At 44.3% G+C, this 23,321-nt stretch overlaps 1 protein-coding gene across 15 annotated transcripts in view; it reads left to right on the forward strand.

Moving 5' to 3' along the window:
• Positions 1–23,321, forward strand: part of SORBS1 (sorbin and SH3 domain containing 1) — a 239,490-nt gene that overhangs the window by 70,669 nt on the left and 145,500 nt on the right. The window lies entirely within an intron of this gene.

Genomic DNA, 23,321 nt, shown 5'->3' on the forward strand with positions numbered 1-23,321 from the left:
CTGGGTGGAGTGCAGGAATCTGGGGGGAAGTGGTTAGCAGAGGGAACAGCAAGTGAAAAGAAAGGCCTTGGTGTAGGCTGAGCTTGGCGTGATAGAGGGACAGGAAGGCAGCCAGTTTGGCTGGCCTTGAATGGGGGCTTGTTATGGGGAGAGTGATATGAAATGAGATCAGTGGTAGGTGGGAGCCAGATCTTGTAGGTATGATAGGAGTTTAGATTTACTCCAAAACCCAGAGTGTGATTGGATACCTTTTGAGAAGTTTGAGTAGAATAGTATGATCTTCTTTGAGCTTTGAAATTATTTCTCTGGGTCCTGAATGGAGAATAGACTTTGGAGGCAAGAATAGAATCAGTGTGACCTGTAGGAGGCCCTTCCGGCCTAGGCTAGAGATAAGGGCGTAGCTTGGATTAGCGTGGTGGTTATAAAATGATGTGAACTGGTCAAGCTCGGGGTATATTTTGAAGGCAGAGCCTGCTGAGTTGGGTGTGTGGTTTGAGCAAAAATAAAAGCCAAGAATAAGCCCAGTGTTTTTGACTGGGTGAATATAATGATGCTATTTACTGAGATGGGGACCAAAGAGGAAGGTTTGGGGAGGATCCTGAGAGTTCTGTTTGGGCATATGAAGTTTGAGATGCCCATTCGATTTTCTTAGATTTAGAGTTGGCTGGAGCTGGAAATGGTACCTTTGAGCATCATTAGCACGTAGATGGTATTTGAAGCTATGAGACTGGATGCAATCACTCAGGGAGAGAAGGGAGGAATAGGTAGGATTTGGACATAGAAAAGAAAGGCAAAGAGTGGATTTTCCATATAAAATCTCTACTAAGAAGTAAATGAAGACAAATGCTAATGAATAAGGGATAATTTCATGTAATGTAAATATAAATTATTCAAGTTAGATGATATGACAGTAGTAATAAAGCCTCACCTTATGTTAAAAAAAAAAAAAAGGAAATACTGTGACTCCCCCAAATCAAGAATATTAGTTTTAGAATTGCATGATTTAAAATCTGGCCAGCTGAGCGAATTATAAACTGCATTTATGCATTTGGCACATGGCTGTCTTTGGCTGGCAAGTAGAACGGTCCACCATTCTTTGCCAATAATAGCCTGTAAGCTACTCTGTTCTTTATCTGCACTAGAACTTCTACAAGCCATTTTGATGAAGTTTAATTCACTGTTAATACATTACAGATTTTTTTCATTCTATGATCATATTCAAAAGTTCATTAAGTGAAGGTTCACTGAGTGGAAAGCAATGCCCGAAAATCAGTAATTTTGCGGTGAAAGTTGTGATGTAATTTTATGAAAAGGCCACACAGTCACCGTGATTTGCAGGACCACAATTTAGGAAACATTTTGGATAACTTTGAAGTACGAAAGATAAACGTTACAAGATAATAAGGCTGCAAAAATAGACCTGATGATAGTTGAAGTGATGGTTGTAGTAGACGTATGTGTTTCAGGACCACCCATACCCCTTAACCATCATCCATTGATATGAGAAAATCATATTTTGAACATACACATTTTCATCTCTGTGGGCTTCTGGCACAAAATACAGCTCTCCTGTATTAGTTTTGTCCAGTTCCCAGAGAAATTGCCCCACTGAGCTTCCAGCATATTCTCACTGGGCTCTTTGATTTTTGCGTTTTCAGGTTACCTGGGAAGTCTCTTTAGTCTGGGTATCTCCAGCCCCCATAGACACTTTTGTCCCCTTCCCACAGTTACCAACTCAGCGCCTGCCGGCCTCCTCCCTCTTGCTGGGCTTCGGGGCCCACCATCTCTGACTACCCTGTGAGCCTCAGGGTAGCCTCCCCAAAGACTTTTGAATATCCTCAAGATTCTTTTCTTTGTAAACATTTCCACTTTTTCTCCAGGCTTGTGGTTTTTGTTTTGTTTTGTTTTTTTCTTCAGGCCTTTTGTGGAAATGACAAAAGAACGGGAAACCAGTGCAGCTGTTGAGGGCAGTGGGACAAGCAGCTTTCTAAAATGTGCTGTTTCAAGTTGCGTGGGCCACGGGCAGCCCCAGCTTGCTTTTCCATGTATCTCAAGACCCTTGTGTTTCGGTGAAAATATTCTCAGTGAGACTTCTGGAGCATCTAATCTCTGGAAAATGAGCACTGATTGTGTAGCATTCTATGTCTGAAGCCATTAATTTATGGCAAAGTGAAGGTTTCAGTGGAATGTTCATGACGATTGACACCAACCCTAGTTTCCTTTGTCATCTTAGAGTGGAACCTAAATAAGATTAAAAAGAATGAAACTGACTGGCAGTAATAGTAGGGAGGATTTCTCCTGTTTCCTTTTTAGTAAGTGATTTCAGGAATGAGAAAAAAAATTTGGTACCTTCCCATGCCCCTGGAGACTTAAGGGTGGTGGAGCTTTTTTAAATTTTTTATTTTTTATTTTTTTGCGGTACGCGGGCCTCTCACTGCTGTGGCCTCTCCCGTTGCAGAGCACAGGCTCCGGACGCGCAGGCTCAGCGGCCATGGCTCACGGGCCCAGACGCTCCACAGCATGTGGGATCCTTCCGGACCGGGGCACGAACCCGTGTCCCCTGCATCGGCAGACGGACTCTCAACCACTAAGGGTGGAGCTTTTTTTAAAAAATTTTTTTGAATTTTATTTAATTTTTTTGTACAGCAGGTTCTTATTAGTTATCCATTTTACACATATTAGTGTATATATGTCAATCCCAATCTCCCAATTCATCACAAGGGGTGGTGGGACTTTTTAAAAAATGGTGGAATCTTCCTTAAGTTAAAAAAAAAAAAAAAGGCCAGGTGTGCAGAATAGTGCTTCGTTGCTCCTGTGCATGTGGACCATCTCAGGAGGAGCTGCTGGAGATAAGTAACCTTGGGGGGAGGCGGGAGGGAGTGGTATAGGAAGAAAACTTAGTTTTCACTCTATACCATTTTGTCCTTCTAAATTTTTTTGTATCATGTTTATGTATTACCTTTAAAAAGGATAACAGTGCCCCTTCTGGGCGTAATAAATGATCTAGAAAACTTTTAAGTTCCTTCACTACTTGGTTTTATCGTTACTCTTGCTCGTAGTGTATGTCACCCAAGGTCACTGCCTGTTCAGTCTCCATTGTCTGTATTCCGAGGCTTCAGGTACATCAGCAACTTGGGACTAGGCTTTGGTAAGAAATTTTCCTTTACTTTTATAGGTTCTTCTGGCTGATCTAAGGATTAAATTGACATGAGACGGATTAACAGGAGAAAACCAAACAAAAGTGTAACAACATGTATACATGGTAGAGAGCCAGGAAAACTGAGTAACTCCCCCAAGTGACCAACTCCGTTGCTTTCAATACCATCCTCAGCTAAAGATAAAAGAGGATGAGCGGCAGTTATGGGAGGTGGCCAGGAAAAGCACTGTAAGCCAGGGTAAGGTTGTTATGTAGATTAGTCATCTTCTCCATTGTTAAGGGTTTCTAGAGATCAGATCATCCTCCTCTTCCTGGTATAGCCATGGAGACACCCTTACAAATGAAGATTTCTCTGATAAATGTTTCTTCCAAAAGGGTAACTATGATTTGGTTTTCAGAATTTTTCCCATGTCTGCTATTTCTTAGAAACTGTAACCAGTTTAAAATAATATGTCAAAGAGACGTGTTTTGGGTGGCAAATTCTGTTCTCCTACAGCCTCTTTAACTTGAGTTTCTCATTTTTGCGTGTTACGGAAATGTCAGGCCAATTTCATTCCCCCTTCCCTTCTTTCAAAAAGGATTTAAGGTTGTTTCTGGCCAACATTTTATTCAGCTACTTGAGACAAATGTGGATTCAAATGAGGTGTAGTTGGCATGAGCTGAGCCACAAATTACGTCTGTTTCAACTGGCCATCTCCCTACTGCCCTTTAGCGCGGTCTTGTTTGCACTGTGGAGCAGGCCATGGGATTTGGAATCCGTTGTGGTTGATAGTTCCTAACCCCAGAGTTCAGTCAAATTAAAGTGATCATCCCAAATTCATTTTCCTTATCTTAAGAATCTCAGCTACTGTCAGAAAATGTTCAAAATGGAATTTGCATAAAGTGAAGGCTAGAATTCAATGTCTAGAACCAATGTGCCGGTCACCACACTGTTTGGAGTGTGTGCTGTTTGGGTGTCAGTTTCTACAGGGCTTATTGCCTAAAAGTATCTCCCTGGGCTGCCATATTGGTTTGTGTTACCAGAGGTTCTATAATGTTTCTTTCTGGCCAACATTTTTGTGTCCTACAAAGACATGACATCCGTTCCATGCAGCACCGACATTTCTTACTATTTGATGTTTCTCCAAGAGATTTACACATTTGATTTTATACTTTTAAAACAAACAGGAAGCTCTATCACATTTGCCAGCCAACCATGTGTAAAAACAAGATACTTTCTCCTTTTCTATCTAGTCACTACAAATAGATACATTTTTTGCCCCCCCGCCCCCCAGTTTGGGGAAGTAAATGTTAGACTGTGCTTGGGGATGCCACTAAAACAAGGCTATCAGCAATCATTCTGATCGCTCCACTAATTTAGGCTAGGCACCACCTGATACGTACTTCACAACAGTACCCCTTGTCCTGCAGTCTCCTTATCAACACAGAGGTGACTCACTTTGTTTTCCTCACTCAAAGAGATTTTCTCTGGTCTGCTGATTAAGGCAGTGATTAAATTAAAAAATGGTTCCTGCAGAGGTATGCTTGAAAAAAACGACTGCATTATTTATGCTTGAACTTGCACAATTGAACTTTCACTATTATAATCAGGTGTTGGTTCTTAGACTTTTTGTGGGGGGGGCGGGGGGAGGGTCAAGAAACCCTTTAAGGTGCATACGCACATACATAATTTGCATAGATAATACTTTTACATTTTCAGGAGGTGACATTCCCCTACCCAGTTATCATGCCTTCTAACTTAGTCACAGAAACCATTAGCATACCATTATAAAAGCAGCTGCGTCTGGATAGCTCTGGGTGGCATTTCTGATTAGACAAAATGTTTTAGGGAAAATTGCTATGCCTAGGGCAGCCTAACTTCAATGAAATTTGCAACTTCTGGAATTGTCCCATCATAGACTCAAAAGCTGGACATACTCTTATATGAATTGCTATTGTTTTAATACAAAAGAAAGTAGAGGTACCTTTACCTTTCTTGCTTTCTAACAGCTAATTTCAACTTTTTTTCTCAAATTTATGTATTCCCCCATCCTCCTTTCTCTTGGGCAAGAGAAAAGTTATTATAGGGGAATATAGGTTTAAAAAAGAGTATATAGACATCAACCTTTATTTTCCAATAAATTAGTGTTTCTAGATGAATTTGCTCCCTGAATTAATCATGTTTATATAGCATTTTCTCCTTCAAACTAGCTGCCCATAAAACACCAGTGTTTTAAAAGTTTTTGAAGTAAGTGGCCAGAATTTTCAAAGTCGGGAAGTTTCACGTGATTTGATTTCTAGCTGCTCTTGAGAATTAGAATATCCAGCAGTGTTGGGCCATATTGTTGCATGGAATAGCGTGGCCTGGAGTGGAACAGCCCTGAATCCCATCGTGTGGGAGTATATGAGTACCAATTTGCTGCAGTTCTACACCATCATTTGTTATCTGGTTGGCCTTCTTGGCCTATTGGTTTTGTAACCCCTGGCTTTCAGTGTCAGTTTAAAATCTTATCTTGACAAATCAAGGGATCTTGAGGTTCAGCAAAACATCATTTTTGTATCCTCCCCCCTTTTTAAAAATAAATTCATTTATTTATTTTTGGCTGCATTCGTTGCTGTGCACGGGCTTTCTCTAGCTGTGGCAAGCTGTGGCTACTCTTTGTTGCAGTGCACGGGCTTCTCATTGCAGTGGCTTCTTGTTGTGGTGCACGGGCTTAGTTGCTCCACGGCATGTGGGATCTTCCCAGACCAGGGCTCGTACCCGTGTCCCCTGCATTGCCAGGCAGATTCTTAACCACTGCGCCACCAGGGAGGCCCATTGGTATCCCCCTTTTAAAATAATGGAAACTGCATTTAAAATGATAGAAAAACAGTTGGCTGTGGAGTGAAACAATTTTTTTTTCCTTAAAGAGATTTGTGCATTTTTAAGCAAGAGGGGAAGGAAAGAAAGCAATAATGTAATTTGTTTAGTATTCTTTACAGTTATCATATCATTATATTAGTTTTGAAACATATCGTGTACTCTGTATAATGTGGTTTGCTCATAAAATTATCATGTTGGAAACATTTATACAAATCTACTAATCACATTTGCTCTTAAATTGTTCCAGTTTTTTCTTCTTCTTCTTCTTCTTTCAAACAGAACTGAACTACTGAACTTGAAGGAGCTTGAACATTTCTTAATCTCCCTTTTTACAGTAAGCAGGCAAAAATATAAAGCAGAATTATTAGTGTTTGGGGGCCCTGGTACCTTCCAAAGTATTCAGTAGATTATAGGCAAGGAGCTTCATACAAACAGAAGCCAACAAACCATCCTCAAACTTTAATAACTGTGTGAATTTAATCTAAATCATTCCCCTTTTACGAGCTACTGTGATCAGTTTGATTCTAATAACACCCTTTTCCTCCTAAAATCATTCTTGTAAACTTCCGAAAACTAAACGCTAGCCAGAATGGAGACAGCCTCTTGATCCTTTTTCATTTTTAGCTGCTTGGCTTTAGGGTGAAAGATCATCAGAGACTCTTGGTTTACTGGACTGACTAAAGAGGAGACGGGAGCTCTCACTCTGGCCACCTGCTGGGCCCTGAATTGCCACCTACCCTAGGACAACCCACCCTCCCTGGGCTTCGTTTGTTTCTTATGTAGAATGAGATCATATTTGGGTTTCACTCAAACTCTTAACAGTCAAGAATTCTGTTCTGTCACATGCTCTGCCCACTCAGAGCTGTGCATGAGTTCCGGGAAACTTTGGGGTACCGACTACGTAACCAGTTCTGTGGGGCTGGAAGAGCAGCATCTCAATGGGAAACTGCTAGGTGGCCTTTCGGGGGGCTCCAACGAGCTCTGATTCTTTATGACTCAGCGCAGAAAGAATTCAGCCAGAGGCAGAGTGGTAGATAAGAAGTGATTTATTAGAATAGGATGCTTGTGAGATTTACAAGCGGGTGGACAAGAGGGTGCCACGCCCCAAGAACTTAGTGGGCTACAGTTTTATAATCAAAGGAAAAGTGGGGAGGGGGAAAAGACCACCTTCTTCCTCATTCTTCAGTAGACGTCACGCTTCCATCATCAGCTCCTGCTGCAGGTTGGGCAGGGGAATTTTCTTGTCTCTACATGGTCAAGCTCGGACTGTCATGGCACTATGGAAAAATTATTTCAGGTCTCAGTACAATGAGGGTCTTTCACTTTGAAATGTCACCTTCCATAAATTTTTGTTTTTTATGTGTGCAGCCAACATGTCCTAGGGGTCATTAACTTACTGAGCTCACTGGGCAGGATGTGGGTCTCTTGCCACCCTTGTTTTATTGTTTGGGGGCATGTCTTGTGCTTCAGTTGCATGGTTTTATTGCTAAGCAAGCCTGCTTTCTTGAGTGATCATTAACTTACAGGGGTCTCCCATGTTTTTTTTCTACTTACAATCCCCTAGTGGGATTAACTGGTTTTTAAAAAATATTTTGTGGCAAGTGGGATCTTTTTTTTTTTTTAATTAATTATTTTTGGCTGCGTTGGGTCTTCGCTGCTGTGCGTGGGCTTTCTCTAGTTGCAGTGAGCGGGGGCTACTCTTCATTGTGGTGCTCAGGCTTCTCACAGTGGTGGCTTCTCTTGTTGCGGAGCACAGGCTCTAGGCACGCGGGCTTCAGTAGTTGTGGCTCACGGGCTCTAGAGCGCAGGCTCAGTAGTTGTGATGCACGGGCTTAGTTGCTCCGCGGCATGTGGGATCTTCCCGGACCAGGGCTTGAACCCGTGTCCCCTGCACTGGCAGGTGGATTCTTAACCACTGCACCACCAGGGAAGTCCCGGCAAGTGGGATCTTCGTTGTGGAATGTGGGATCTTTTAGCTGCAGCATGCATGTGGAATCTAGTTCCCTAATCAGGGATAGCACCGGGCCCCCTGCATTGGAGTCTTAACCACTGGACTACTAGGGAAGTTCCGGGATTAACTATTTAATCACCTACTTTGTCCCTTTACTCTGTCCCTATCAAATGGAGGAGGGTTTCTAATGCCATTTCTTCCTCGTAGTTACCTGGAATAAACATGAGAGAACTAAGTGTAAGGAGTTGTGTACTCAGGAGCTCATGGCGTTGCCCTGACCTTGCAGCACTGTGGGAAAGCTCTCTAGCTCTGTTTAGTAGATGGTGTGGAGGTGATCTGGGCAGAAGTGTTTATCTTCCTGGCATTCTGTAGCATACTTCAGTTGCTCGGTACTCCCAGTCTATAAGCTGACCCCTGTTCACTGGTCAGACTACCCGACACTCGAATTTATCAATCTTAGGTGATACTTTTCCTTTATTTCTTGGTATCAGGTCCAACAGCAGTTGCAGACCGTCTCTTGTCCATTATGAGTCAAAATTGTTGACCAGAGCAAAAAATAAATAAATGGCAGGCAGAGAAGTGCTGGCAGAGTAAACAATACACATTGTAGAACATGTCACCACGGGGCGGTGCCCTGGGTGTTTTGCTTGGGGCTGTGTCCTCTGAGACTGTGTTGTGCTGCTCTCCTTTGGCTGAGAACTTATACTGGCACTGAGAGCATGGAAAAATAAATAACTGCACACACAGTGCAGTATAACATACATGCAATATATGGAACCTATTGAGTATGCATTTTATATTAAATATATTGTGTTTTGGGGAAATTTATTTCAGAAATAAAAGGCACTAAAATGTTTCAGTGCTGCTTAGGTTGGCATTAAATGGACTGTGTGTAGAGGAACAAAGGGACCAGAGACTAGGCTCGTGAAGGCCTTGCCATTGTGTTATAGAAAAGGCCTTTTTGGCAGAATCCTAGGCTGCATTCTTGGTTCACATGCCTGAAGATACTATGTATTTGCAACGCAGAATCAAAATCTGTTTACCTGTTTCTTCAAAAAACAGTTATGGAGTACCTAATAGTATTTGCGTAATGCCTTTTGGTGTGCAGGGTACATACGTTCACCTCATCCCACTGAAGTGTGCTGTTTCAGAGCCCAGTCAGATGCATGGGCAACAGCCTGTATGGGTGGATGACTGGTTTCTGTTTCTTTTTCATTTCTTTTGTACTCATGAGCAGAGATCCCCACAGCTTGGCCTGGGCTGTGTAGGAAGGAGCTTGGGACAGGTGGCCAGAAGGATTGCTACAGGAGCAGTGCTTGGACAGGCATTCCCAGGAACGGAGGAGGTGGGGGTCATCTACTGAGCATGAGTGGGGTAGGTGGGATGCAGCCGTGGCTCTGCGGAAGATGGAAACTATTTGGAACAGCTGTCATGGGTTGGGCACTAGGGGCCAAGCAGGAGTTGAAAGCAAGGCCTGCTGAGTGACTGCGAAGAAGCCTGTGTATAAAACAGGTGTGGTTTGGCCATGTGACTCAGGGAAACAGGGAACTGCTGGGGGGCAGCGGTTGGGTGGTTGCCTGATGGCTGACCCGGTGTTGGCCTAGGGAGATGTTAGGGTGAACAGCAGGGGACTGGGGGGAGCCTGGGGGTGCTGACAAGAGCTCTTCTTAGTATGGCTTATAAGGCCCTTTATCTCTGAACTCCTCCCATCGTGTGTGCCCTATTGGGCCATTCCTGTGTGCTTCTGTACATATTATTCCTTCTGCCCTTTGCTATGGCCTAATGACCTACTTCAGGTGCTGGCCTGGGCATCACTTCTGGGAAGCTGTTCCTGATTGCCCTCTTCCTCTGCTGGGTCAGCTGACCCTTCACCCTGTCCACACATTTCTCCCTCTGTACTGCAGAAGCTTGTTTACAGGCTGCTGGCATAACATGGGTTGGAAGGTTCCTTGAGTGCAAACTGTTCTAGTACCCAGCAGAGCACCTGACATACAGAAGGTGTTCAATAGAAGGGGCATTACTGCTTTGCTGCAGCATTTAGTAGTGTAACAGAATGTTATAACTGGAGGAAAACTGAGGGCAGCTAGTCCAACTCATTCATTTTACTTTATTATATATATATTCTTTTCCATTATGGTTTATCATAGGATATTGAATATAGTTCCCGGTGCTATACAGTAGGACCTTGCTATTTTTTCATCCTGTATATACTAGTTTGCATCTGCTAATCCCAGACTCCCAATCCTTCCCTCCCCCTTGGCAACCACAAGTCTGTTCTCTCTGTCTGTGAGTCTGTTTCTGTTTTGTAGATATGTTCATTTGTGTCATATTTTATTTTATTTTATTTTATTTTTATTTATTTATTTTTTTTGCGGTATGTGGGCCTCTCACCGCTGCGGCCTCTCCCGTTGCGGAGCACAGGCTCCGGACACACAGGCTCAGCGGCCATGGTTCACGGGCCCAGCTGCTCGGCGGCACATGGGATCTTCCCAGACCGGGGCACGAACCTGTGTCCCCTGCATCGGCAGGCGGACTCCCAACCACTGCGCCACCAGGGAAGCCCTGTGTCATATTTTAGATTACACAAAGAAGTGATATCATATATTTGTCTTTCTCTTTCTGACTTACTTCACTTAGTATGATAATCTCTATATCCATTCATATTGCTGCAAATGGCATTATTTCATTCTTTTTTGTGGCTGAGTAATATTTCTTTGTATATATATATACCATATCTTTTCTTTTTTTAACATCTTTATTGGAGTATCATTGCTTTACAATGTTGTGTTAGTTTCTGCTGTATAACAAAGTGAATCAGGTATGTGCATACCTATATCCCCACATCCCTTCCCTCATGCATCTCCCTCCCACCCTTACCATATCTTCTTTATCCACTTATGTGCTGACGGACATTTAGGTTATTTCCATGTCTTGGCTCTTGTAAATCAAATCCTTCATTTTATAGTTCACAGAGAACTAAAACTCAGAGAGGTTGAGTGGCTGACCTGATGTCACACAGCTTTGCTCAGGGCAGAGCCAGGACTCAGAGTCACCTCCTCTGACTCCAAATGCCACGTTCTTTTCACTCTACCACAGCAACCTCCAAATTGTCTGTGGGTGACTTTTAAGTGTGTGAAGGTCGCGAGCCTCTGCCTCTGCTTAGCGCCTGGGTATAGCCTCCTGTCACTATTCATAGCGGTCTGTTATCTCATTTTTCTTGTCGAGAGGAAGGCTGCGTCCTGACAGCGCTTTTCCTCTGCTTGGTGCCAGGTTTACAGCGGCTCTTACCTCACTGCTTCCCCTTCCCTTTCCGGGTTTGTCCTGGTTTACCTTTGGGGGTGAGCATCAGCAACTGTTTCTAAGTAAACAGAGGGATTGCAGATTCAGGGCTTGTGGTTTCAAGCACTCAGTGCTTTTGCTTTAGCCTGTCCTCTTCTGGCTGCTGTCACTCCTGCTCCTGTCTTCAGATTGTGCTGCCTTAACATGTGCTCAAGACTGCTAGTGCCTGGTGGAAGTTTCCTTCTTGGAGCACGCAGAACTGAGAGAGCACTGGAAAAGGGAAGCCATGGGGGAAGAGAAAGTGGACACTTATCTGCACCATTGTGTATCAGTTGGAAAAAAAAATAACCTCTTGGTTTTCAGACCCATTCCTGGAGTATGGGATACTAGGTGGAGTGTCTAGAAATGCTTGTTTGTATATTTTCCATCTCCAAAATGTGTCTCTGAGCTTTTGGACAGTATCTGAGATTTAGAATGTTCTGTTTAGGGTTAGAGTCTCAGCGTGACAGAGGGTGGAGTGTGGCTGGTCCCCTTACTGCCTGTTCGTGGATGATGCAGTTTTGTGAGGTTGGTTCCAGTTCATTGCGGATCGTCTGAACTCTCTACCCATCACCTTTGGTCCAGAGTACCTCGGGGTCAGTTTCAGGAATGGAAGGTCCAGTCATTGAGCACAGGGGATAAGGGGTGACTGGTTTGAACCTTTTGGTTCCTCTGGGAACTAACCAAATAGTACATGATGAAAAAAATGCTCATTTTGGAAAAAGTACTTTGAAGACCAGGGTCTTCAAATTCTTCATGACTTTAGGGAATTCAGCAGCACTGCTTCCCTTAAGCACCTCCCCCTCCCCCACTTTTAAAAGTAAGAACTAGGGCTTCCCTCGTGGCGCAGTGGTTGAGAGTCCGCCTGCCGATGCAGGGGACACGGGTTCATGCCCCGGTCCAGGAAGGTCCCACATGCCACAGAGCGGCTGGGCCCGTGAGCCATGGCCGCTGAGCCTGCGCATCCGGAGCCTGTGCTCCGCAACGGGAGAGGCCACAACAGTGAGAGGCCCGCGTACCGCAAAAAAAAAAAAAAAAAAAAGTAAGAACTAGATGATGTCTCCTTTAGCTCAGAAATCCTGTGGCTTCGGATGAGCCCAGTGTCTTTGGTCTTAGGGGTTTCTGAAGCCACTTCGGACCTTCTTGGCTCCCAGCCACTTGGGAGCCTGTTTCTGATTCTCTCTGGGTTGGTCTTGAGTTCCAGGTATTGAACTGAAAGTACATCAGCCAAGGGTTTGGACTGCGTCAGAAGTACTTTGATTTGCTGTATTCTCTGCTTGGCATGTACTCATTTCCTTCAGGGACGTCCCCTTCCTTGGAATAAATAACTCCCAAGATGCTTGTCTCACTGAACTAAGAAGGCATTCCAGCCAGGCGTTTCCATTCGGGGATCTTGGCTTGTCAGCCACAGGTCACTGGGTGAAAAGGATGTCACCCCATTTGAAACGCTCCTGACACCCACTCCTTCCTGACCCACTCCCTCCAGCAGTGGTCCTCATCCTGGCCAGTTTTGAGAGTGACCAGCTTGAGACAGAACCAGCTTGACAACAGCAGGTGTGGACCAGATACTACTGTCCTTTGTTCAGCATCAACGCGTTCCCTGCTCCTGTGGCCCAGACATGCAAATAGACCATTCTGAGACCAGGAGCGCATTTTGCAGCCATTTAAAGAACTTTCCAGGGCTTTCCTGGCTCTAGTCCTCCCCACTCTTTTGGACGACAGGAGTTTCTCCTCCAAACTCAGATAACCTCTGCCTTCCCTGTGTGCCCTTCTGAGAACTTTGCTTCTCGCCGTCATGTTCTCTCGAATTTTAAGTTGTGACCGGCTGCCTGGCATAATCATACAGGGCTGAGTCAGTGACTCAGGATTCAGCCATGCTGACCACCCAGAACTTTGATTCCCACCCTGACTCCCCAAGAGAGCAGCTCTTCAGAACTCCCACCCAGGGCTGGTCTGGGCTGGGTCTACTGATCCCTCTGCCAGGGTTGAATTCTCAAGGAGCATCTGGGCCTCTCCCTGAGCTGAGGCACAAGACCAAGGCTACCCAGCCCCTGGGTCAGAACCAAAGGAAGGGAACGGGCCAGCAAAGAGAATGGGCTGCCTGAGCTTGGAGCAGGACATTTGGGGAAGGGAATAGAAGGGGAGGTTGGAAAGTTTGCTTGCAATAGCTTTGAGGATTCTAATCCAGGGGGACTCAGGCAGTGGGGTGTTTCACTTTTCTGGAACTGGGTATTGGGAAAGCGCCCTCTGAGGTGCCTATCCTATTTTGGGATGAGTAAGTCAAGGAGCAGCTCTACCCTGGCGCCTGGAAGTGCCTCCCGTTTCCTCATTTTAGACTTGTCATTCCTATAAAGAAAAGCACCTTAACTCCATTATTACAGATTCAGGCTGGATTGAAATTTATCTCTCTACTATCTACATAAAAGGATATACAGAGAAAAATCTCAGTGAGGGTTGTTGATTTAGGGGAAAGCCCTTTAAAGGGCCCATTTTAGGCATGTACATTTGCATACAAACAATGAAAGTGCTAGTTAAAATGATTCTCACATAGTCGTTTTGCTGTGTGGGAACTGCTGCTTGGCAACACTCGTGGCATAGAAGTGAGCGAACTTGGAAATAATAAAATATTGCTCCTTCCATCCATCTAACCAACAACCTAGTGAGCACCTTCTATTTGCAGGCACCTGTGCTGAAACCAGGGTGGGTGGGGGTGGAAAGCCAACCTAATATTTACCCTCCAGGGTGACGTGAGGCTACTGGAAAAGTCCAGCAAGGACCGGGATGAGTTGGTCACCCTGCTTCAGGAGTTGAAAGCTTCGTAGGAATTAACAAAGTACCTACAATGTTCTACCTGTTAGATAGGCCACACCTGTTCATTTTTAAAGCTGTCAGCATTCTGCCCTGTAGGGCTTTTTCCCCTCTAGCTTGAGTAGTCTAATTCCCTTTTGAAACTGTATCCCAACATTTAATATTCCCGTGGTCATCTTCATCCTCAGTGGCATCAGCTATCACCGGACACCTGCTGTGGGCAGGGCTCTGAACTCGGTGACTGTGGGTGGGGCTGGCGTAGTATGGAGGTGATTCGAAAGCCTTTCAGCTCCTGAGGAAACACGACCACCACCTCCTTACCTTTTTTTAAAAAGCGTGTTAGAGCACAGTAGTTGCAGAGTAAATACTTGTGGATTGAAGTTTAGTAACTGTGTTTTAAGAATGCAGGGTCCAGGGAATTCCCTGGTGATCCAGTGGTTAGGGCTCTGTGCTTCCACTATAGGGGGCATGGGTTCGATCCCTGGTCAGGGATCTAAGATCCCGCATGCCACGCGGCCACAAAAGCCAAAAGAGTGCAGTGTCCGGAGTGGCACAGACCCCATTTCAAATCCTGGCTCCCTGCCATGTGCTTGCTTTATGATCTCGGCTTGCTTATGACTTAACCTCTGAGCCTCGTTTTCCTTATTTGTGGAATTGGGATTAAGTGAAGGTATTCATGGTAATGATGATGATAGGCTGTATAGTATAGTGTATATAGTAGCACATACTCTGGAGTCAGACTGCCAGGGTTCAAATCCCACCTCCTGGTTGTGTAACCTTGAGCACATTACTGAGCATCTCTCGTCCTTAGTTTTCTTATCCATGAAACAGGAATAATAATAGTACCTGTGTCAGCAGGTTATTAAAAGTAAGAATTGTCCAGCACCTTGTGCCTGGCCTATAGTGTCACATAAATGTTTGCTGAATGTTAAAAACTGTAAAACTATTATTTCACTTTGGTTCTTATAGAATTCCTGTGAGGTTAGACAGGGCAAGTATTATTCCGTTGCTTATTTGTTGTTGTTGTTATGTTTGAGGGGCAAAAATGAAATTCTGATGGTTTAAAATGGTCTACTGAAGGGAATCTGTTTCGTAAATATCATTTACGATGTTTCGTAAATATCAAAACTGGGACCAGAACCCGTGGTCTTTGCCATAAAAGAACATACAGGTGCATCGATATATATTTATCGTGGGCATGCATGAAAATATTATGGTTTTGATATAACCTGGAGACAAGTGAATAGCAGTTGTCCCTCTTCTGCACCCACTGGCCTCAGTCAAATGTGCTACAGTCCGCCGACGTACTGCTAAATGATGTTCTCTGAATTAAAGCACTGAGCTTATACCTTCCAGTAGGGTCCCTGAGACTTATTAAGGTTGCCTGTTTAAACCTCTTGAAGATTCTAACCGCCTTAGTGTTGCCTGCTCTCTGGCTGGACTCCTTTTAGAGATGCTATTGTATTTATGTGCCTGATTTCAGAGCCCCTTAGATGAGCCATTTCATTCAGGAGAAGCCCAGGCTAAATAGGAACCACTCCCCCTTCCCCTGCCTTTTATTTGGTGTTGAAACTCTTCATTCTTTGTGAGAAACTTAATTATGAAAGCCGTGGATGAGGGAATGTAAAAATAGCTTTAAAACGCTTGCATTTGCCAATCTCTTGTCAGGCAGAGAGCTTTAGATCGAAATGTTTTCATGTCTGTTCACAAGCATGAGTACTTCTTAAAACTGCTGCAATGTAAAGGGTTAAAACATAAATAGTATCCTATATGAGCAGTGAAAGGTGCTTTAGTACTTAAGTCCTATTTTTGAGCTCTGGAATTCAATTCCTTCCTGTTGCCAGCTGAACCTGGGACTGATGTATTAGATGAAAATATATTCCTATCTTCAAACGTGGACAACAGGACATTCTGTCCTCCAAATTTCAGCGTTTGAGTTGGGTGTTGCAGGAAACTTGGCACCCTTTCTTTCTTTTCAAAATAATAAACAGAGATGATGTTGCCTCAGGTTTCATCTGATGGGGCTTAGATGCTGTTGCCTCATAAAGACTGATTCATAGACAAATGTGAACTAATTATAGTAACTTAAAAATAATGTCCCCGTTTAAATTTGGCAAGGCAAGATGCCTTGCGTGCTTTGTAGGACATGAGAGATTTTGTTTCTTTAGTGGCATGGACGTGACATACCCATTTCTATTTTGGCCATACAGTAGTTGTGCTGGGTCACTACCTGTCATCTTTATTTTTTTAGGGAATTCTCGTGTGCTGTCATGCACACCCCAAGTCCAAACATTGAAACACCTTTTACTGCCATCTACACAAGGAATTCTTTCTTGCTATATGTCCACTGCATTTTTAAGAAACAAGTGTCTGAGTTGAAGAAAATGGATGGCATAATTTTTTTCTTTTTTTAGTTCTAAGCATTTCAGAATCTCTACTATGAAAAATTGCAGGAAGTTATCCACTTCTCTCTATGGAATGAATAGAAAATTGTCAGAGAGACTGTTCTCACTTCTATTCTACTCACCTTTTTCTTTTAGTTTTCAGATGACTTTATTTTTTAAATTTTAATTTTATTGGAGTATAGTTGATTTACAATGCTATGTTAGTTTCAGGTGTATAGCAAAATGATTCAGTTATACATATACATACATTCATTCTTTTTTTAAAAAATTTATTTTTGGCTGCATTGGGTCTTCGTTGCTGCACACGGGCTTTCTCTAGTTGCAGAGAGCGGAGGCTACTCTTCGTTGCAGTGTGCGAGCTTCTCATGCGAAGGCTTCTCTTGTTGCGGAGCACAGGCTCTAGGTGCTCAGGCTTCAGTAGTTGTGGCATGCGGGCTCAGTAGTTGTGGCTCGCGGGCTCTAGAGCACAGGCTCAGTTGTTGTGGTGCACGGGCTCAGTTGCTCCGCGGCATGTGGGATCTTCCCAGACCAGAGCTTGAATCCATGTCCCCTGCATTGGCAGGTGGATTCTTAACCACTGTGCCACCAGGGAAGTCCCTATATTCATTCTTTTTTAGATTCTTTTCTCATATAGGTTATCCCAGAATATTCTACTCACTGTTTCTACTGGGGATTAGGTTGGAAAATATTTCACCATGATTCTCTCAAAGTAATTTTTGCTTTTGAATTTTCTTTAAATACATAGGTGATATATGACCATGTTCAGAATTCAAAAGTTAGGAAAGGTTTGTAGTAAAATGTAAATCTTCCATCTCTCCCATACTTCTTGCTTTAGAATCAATCCTGGGCACCAGTTTTTTATATACTATTGTGGAAATTTTCCCTACGTTTATAAATATGTGTATATATATATTTTTCCCCATACAAAGGACATCATACTATCCACAGTGTTTTGAACTTGGTTTTTCTATTTAATCATAATCTTAGAAATCATTCCATCTCACATTTTGAGCTACCTCATGATATGATTGTTTTGTTGTTCCCATTGAATAGATGTCATAACACATAAACAATGGCCTGTGAATGGTATGTAGGCCATTTTAGTCCTCTACCACTAAAATCATGGTGTAGTGATGATCTTGTAGTCTGCTGTGGAATAGGCTGTCGTCTCAGTGGTGATGAGTATGGGCTCTGATAGCCCAAAGGCCTGGGTTTAAAATCCTAGTTTCTTCATTTACTATTGAACTGTTTGGTCTTGGCCAGTTAGTATTTATCTCATAGGTAGGATGTGATGATTGAAAACACTAATCTATATAAAGCGTACAGACCAGTGCTGGGCATGTAGACAAGTCTATATTTAGTAGTGTTATCATTTTGCATGATGTGGGAACACACGGATCCTGTACTCATCTCTGCATGTTTCTGAACCACTCCTAGTGGCTTTTAGCAGCCATAATACAGTTTTTGAGTCTGTGGGTTCTCTCTCTCCTAAATTGACTGAAATGTTCACCCTCCCCTCCCTCATTTCCGTGTTGCTTTTGTAGAACATCCTGGAGGAGAAAAGGGAAGATTGTGTTTCCGGCCACTATACTCATGTGTCCAAACCCCTGCAAAGGCACAAATTGCCTTTGTTAATTTTTAACAAATGGTCCAAACTTCCCCCCATAAATACGTAATTTAGAACTTTACGAAGAATTATATTTTACATTTACACAAATATCTAGCTTGTGTGTGTGTGTATGACCCAAATTTATTTAATTTCACCATGTTTCAAATTATAAGGCAAATCTTTGGCAAAGATTGGAGCATGTACTTTGGAGGTTACCTGCTCTTATGTCAGCTGTACATCTTGCATCATAGAAGACCACCACTTTTGGATTCAGACAAGCCAGAGCTAAAACCCCCATGCCGGCGTTTTCCCACTGTGAGTCCTGGGGCAAGTCACTTAGGCTTCCAGGGTGTTGTTTCCCCCTCTGTAAAAGTAGACATTGATCCACCTCATAGGGCTTTATGAGAGAATGGGTGAAGGAGCCAACAGTGTGTGGTACAGAGCAGAGCAGGTGCTCATGGACCATCTAACCTTCCCCTCCCACATCCCACTTCCTCCTTCCTCAGTCCCCTGGAAGTCACTGCCTCCACCTTCAGCTCTTCATCTCCACTCCCCTCCTGACTTGTCATCTGATTTATCACTGTGCTTTCTCTGCCTTAACTGGGAGGGCAGTTCCTGTCTCAGTTGGTGTCGCTTGCATCCTACCTTAGGTTGACTGTTCACGGAATGCCAGTGAGTGAGGGAGGGAGAGGCGGGCTGGCTGTGTCCCTACCCGGTGAGGGCATTACTGTTTCACTGGAAGCAGCAGCTAGCGACAGCATTGCGAGACCAGAGTTAGGGGCCACGGTGAGTTAACGTGATCGTAGAGAATGGCATTTTCACTCTTGGTCGTTCCTTTGAGGAAGTTGGCTATAGCCAACTCATGAAACTTATACTCCCAGATAGTCTTTTAGTTTGGAGGATGGGGGTGAAGGGAATGTCTAGAAACTGTTGCATGTCATCAAAGCCCCATTAGAACTGCACTTGCAGGAGGATGGCTTTGACTGTTTCACACCCACTTTCTAAGAAAAGGACCAGCCAGTTGGCTTGTAGACTTAGTGGCCAGCTCTCCTTGGGCCTTGCGTTAATGTCCTGGAGGTGGGCTGCTGGGCACCCAGGATGAGCAGGAGAAGTGAGGCTACAGCTGGAAAGTGAGCAGGAAGACCTTCTCTAGATCCTCCAAATCACCTACTTGGAGAGGAGCTTCTCTATCTTGCCGTAAGTGTTTTGCTGCAAATTTCTGAAAAAGCAGTCACACCTGTATTCAAATGTAAGAACCAGAGTGGTATCCAAAGATGTGCAGGCCCGGTCCCTTCCAGCTACAAAAAGCCACGGCTTTACAAACAGATATTTGGGCAGTAGGACCCATTGTACCACTTGGAATGCTCTTCCCTTCTCCCTTTTTACTTGGGGCTTCCTGTCCTTTAAGATCTAGGTTAATTCCCACTGTCCAGTTTTTTCAGTCTTGACACTGGGCTGTTGGACTGGCTGTTGGTTAGATGTAGCCTTATGTGCTGAACTGTTAGTTATTAACCTTGTGGTTGTTTAGGCGTTTTCCCATGTTTATGCCCTGGCTTCCCCACTAGGTCCTCACTCTCTAGGCCGAGGCCCTGTCCAGCCCCTGTACCACTATGGGTGGGCGTAGTGCAGGGGTTTTCACCGCTGCCGTGAGTATCGCCTGAAAGCTAGTTGGAAATGCACACCAACCCCACTGAATTAGAAAGTCTGGGGTGGGACTCGGCAGTCTGCAGTTTAACAAGCGCTCCTGGTGATTCTGCGGGGCAGTGAAGTTCAAGAGCCTCTGCTATAGTGGGAAGAGCAGTGGTTTGGGGGTCTGAGAGGTGTGGGTTTGAAGCCTGCTCTGCCATTTACTAACTGACCTACTTTAAGAAAGTGAATTTTTCCTCTTCTTTCCCCGTCCAGGGGTATTTTATAGAAATCTGTTCTGCACGATGTTAATGGGTGCTCTAAAAATAGGGATGGGCAAGGGGTTCTGTGGCCAAATAAGTTAGTGAAATGCTGCTTTAGTGAATTTCAACAAGATTCTTTATGACAATACTTCTCAGATGCCTAAATGTCACTGAGGGTCCCTGAGGGTTGCACGGCAAGTCTGCAAACTTCTTAGATTCTGTAACACCTTTTCTGCTACATACTTGCCAACTTCTCTGGCAGTGGTGTTTTGTGGGACCCGTTTTGGGAGATGCTGGTCTGGGTGATCTGTAAGGGCACTTTGAGCCTGGAGATTTTATGGCCCTGCCAATCAGTGAGGAATTCAGAAACTTCAACTACAGGGCAAACCAGACATGATGCCATAATTTATCATTTGAATAAACCAGGCTTACACAACACCTTGAACATTGAGATGATATAGAAGTAACTAAACATTGAGGAATAAAGGTTATATTTTTTTAAAGCAGAAAGTTTTTCTTAGGTAGAAAACCAGATATCAGGGGAGAGGTGGGGAAGACGAATTAAGGAAAATGTCACTTACTGAGCATATTGGAGTCCTGGCAGGAAACATGGCACAGTCAAATCGGGTAATGTAAGGAGATTTAAATAAAGGAACTATTTATAAAAGGTGTAGGCAGAGTTTGGGAAAAGCAGCACTGGTCAGCGCAGGACTTGGATTCCTCTATATATGCAATGTTTACGTAGATCACATTTAGTCCTCATAATAACCCCAAGGATAGGTTTTTATTATTTCACACTTTGCAGAGGAGGAAGGTGAAGCTCAAAGAGGCAAGGCAGATTCCCCGGAGATAGCACTGGGGAATGGAGGCGAAATTCACACAGCCCTGCCAGCCTCGCAGCCCCTGCTTCTGCTCCATGCTTCTTTAGGCAGAACATCCTCTCTTCCGTCATGTGGTGAGCCTGACAGCGCTACTCTCTGAAGCTCGTGTTCTGAGGTGCTTACTGAGCTAGGATCAGTAGACAGGAGAAAATAGCACATTGGGCAAATATGTAAATTAACAATAAAAGTATGCAGATTGCATATATGGGGAAGAAAGGTGTAAACATGCACTTTCCAAGTCTAGGGGGGTTGGGGCTATGGAAATCTGTCTTTCATCCTTTTGGGGGAGCCATCCCAATGTAGAAAATGTTTTTGGGGAGGATATGGGAGCCGTTCGAAGGGCGTGGGTGAGGCAGCTTAGCTTGAAGGGGCTAGGAGGAGGTAGAGGGAACTTTCCGACATATGGCATCGCTTGGGAAGGCTTGGCTGTAGGAGTGGAAGGAAAGGGCGCTCTTTTCATAGGTGCCTCAGCCAAATGGAAATGGTCCTGGTGGTGGGAGGCGAGCAGGCAGTTGGGAGAAGAAAGAGGTGTCGTGATGGGCTCTCAGGGTGCCCCGGACTCCAGTTTTTATATTGGGGCCACGCTGGTCCAGTGAAGTCTCTGTAGCCTAATACCTTTGTTAGAAGATGGTAAAGGTTGAATTTTCTCAGGACTGATTTTTTACTTCCTTCAGGAAGTTTCAGAGTACACGAATGCCTAATTTCTCTTATGCCCTAAGAAAACGTAAAAGTCATGTCTCTCAGGAGGCTACTTTCCCCCCATGTCACTTTGCATTTAGTTTTTTTTTTTTTTTTTGGCTGCATTGGGTCTTCGTTGCTGCACGCGGGCTTTTCTCTAGTTGCGGCGAGCCAAGGCTACTCTTTGTTGTGGTGCACGGGCTTCTCATTGCGGTGGCTTCTCTTGTTGCGGAGCACGGGCTCTAGATGCACGGGCTTCAGTAGTTGTGGCACGTAGGCTCAGTAGTTGTGGCTTTTGGATTCTAGAGCGCAGGTTCAGTAGTTGTGGCGCACAGGCTTAGTTGCTCCGCGGCATGTGGGATCTTCCTGGACCAGGGCTCGAACCCGTGTCTCCTGCCTTGGCAGGCGGATTCTTAACCACTACACCACCAGGGAAGCCCTTAGGTTGGTTTTTAATGCCCAATTAGAATATAGCTTATGGTCAAATCCCCTTTATTCCAGAAAACAAGAACACCTCTCAAATACTGTGCATAAGAACTGCCTTTGAAAACATCTGGTAAAAATAACAAGTTGCTTGGAAAACTGTGATTCTCAGATGCGGCCTCCACCCCTGTATTAGCGGGGAGTCACTGGAGTAAACCTTTACTTCCTGTTGCTTCCACACAGCAGTCCTTTACGGAAATATTTCGCATGTTTCCTTAAGCAGCAGGGAACCTTGAAGGGCAAACAGTGCTGAGGCCCCAGAGAGGAACAGAGATGCTATTTTTGCCTAACAGCACCTCAGGGTGTACGGAAAGCCCGCCTGGGCCTCGGAGCTTTGAAGCAGCGCCAGTCTCCTGTCCAGAACTGCTAAAATCTCCAACTCTCTCCCCCAGGCACGAGCGAGGCCCAAGCCTGCCACACCTCCAGCTCCTCTTACAAGGGAGAGGTTTTAGAATAGTCTGAAATGTCAGACATATTTTTTTTCACAACATGCCGCAGACATCTCATAAATTATTCCTCAGTAGAACTTTAATAGGAATGCTTAGAAAATTAAGGGTTCTCATCAGCGGAGTTTTTGGTAATTGGACAACTGTTAACCCCAAATCTTCCTGCTTTTCCCACCCCAGAACTCATGGAAGAAAGTCATTATGAAATAATTTTCCTGAAGCCATGCTTCAGGCTGTCTTTGGTGACTGAGGTCTTATGTACTCTCATAATGCCACGTGTTAGTTTGAACAGTGGGATACTCCAATATTTGGCTATTTTTGACTTAAAAGAACCATCTGAAGTGGTTCAATCTGATAACAATATAAAGTATAGGAGTTTGAGTTCAGTGTTTTCTGACTTCAGAATAGATCTAGAAAAATTTTTAAGAAATCTGTGATATCTTTTTTTTTTTTTTTTAATTTTATTTATTGATTGATTTTTGGCTGCGTTGGGTCTTCATTGCTGTGCACGGGCTTTCTCTAGTTGTGGCAAGCGGGGGCTCTACTTCGTTGCGGTGCGTGGGCTTCTCATTGCTGTGGCCTCTCTTGTTGCGTAGCACGGGCTCTAGGCGTGTGGGCTTCAGTAGTTGCAGCACGTGGGCTCAGTAGTTGTGGCTCATGGGCTCCAGAGCGCAGGCTCAGTGTTTGTGGCACACGGGCCCAGTCGCTCCGTGGCATGTGGGATCTTCCCGAACCAGGGATCGAACCTGTGTCCCCTGCATTGGCAAGCGGATTCTTAACCACTGCGCCACCAGGGAAGTCCCCTGTGATATCTTAATACCTTGCCATTTGCTTCTTTCTCATGAAAATGGGTA

Source organism: Leucopleurus acutus (genome assembly GCF_964270905.1).
Source record: "Leucopleurus acutus genome assembly, chromosome: 14".
Taxonomy (NCBI): Eukaryota; Metazoa; Chordata; class Mammalia; order Artiodactyla; family Delphinidae; genus Leucopleurus; species Leucopleurus acutus.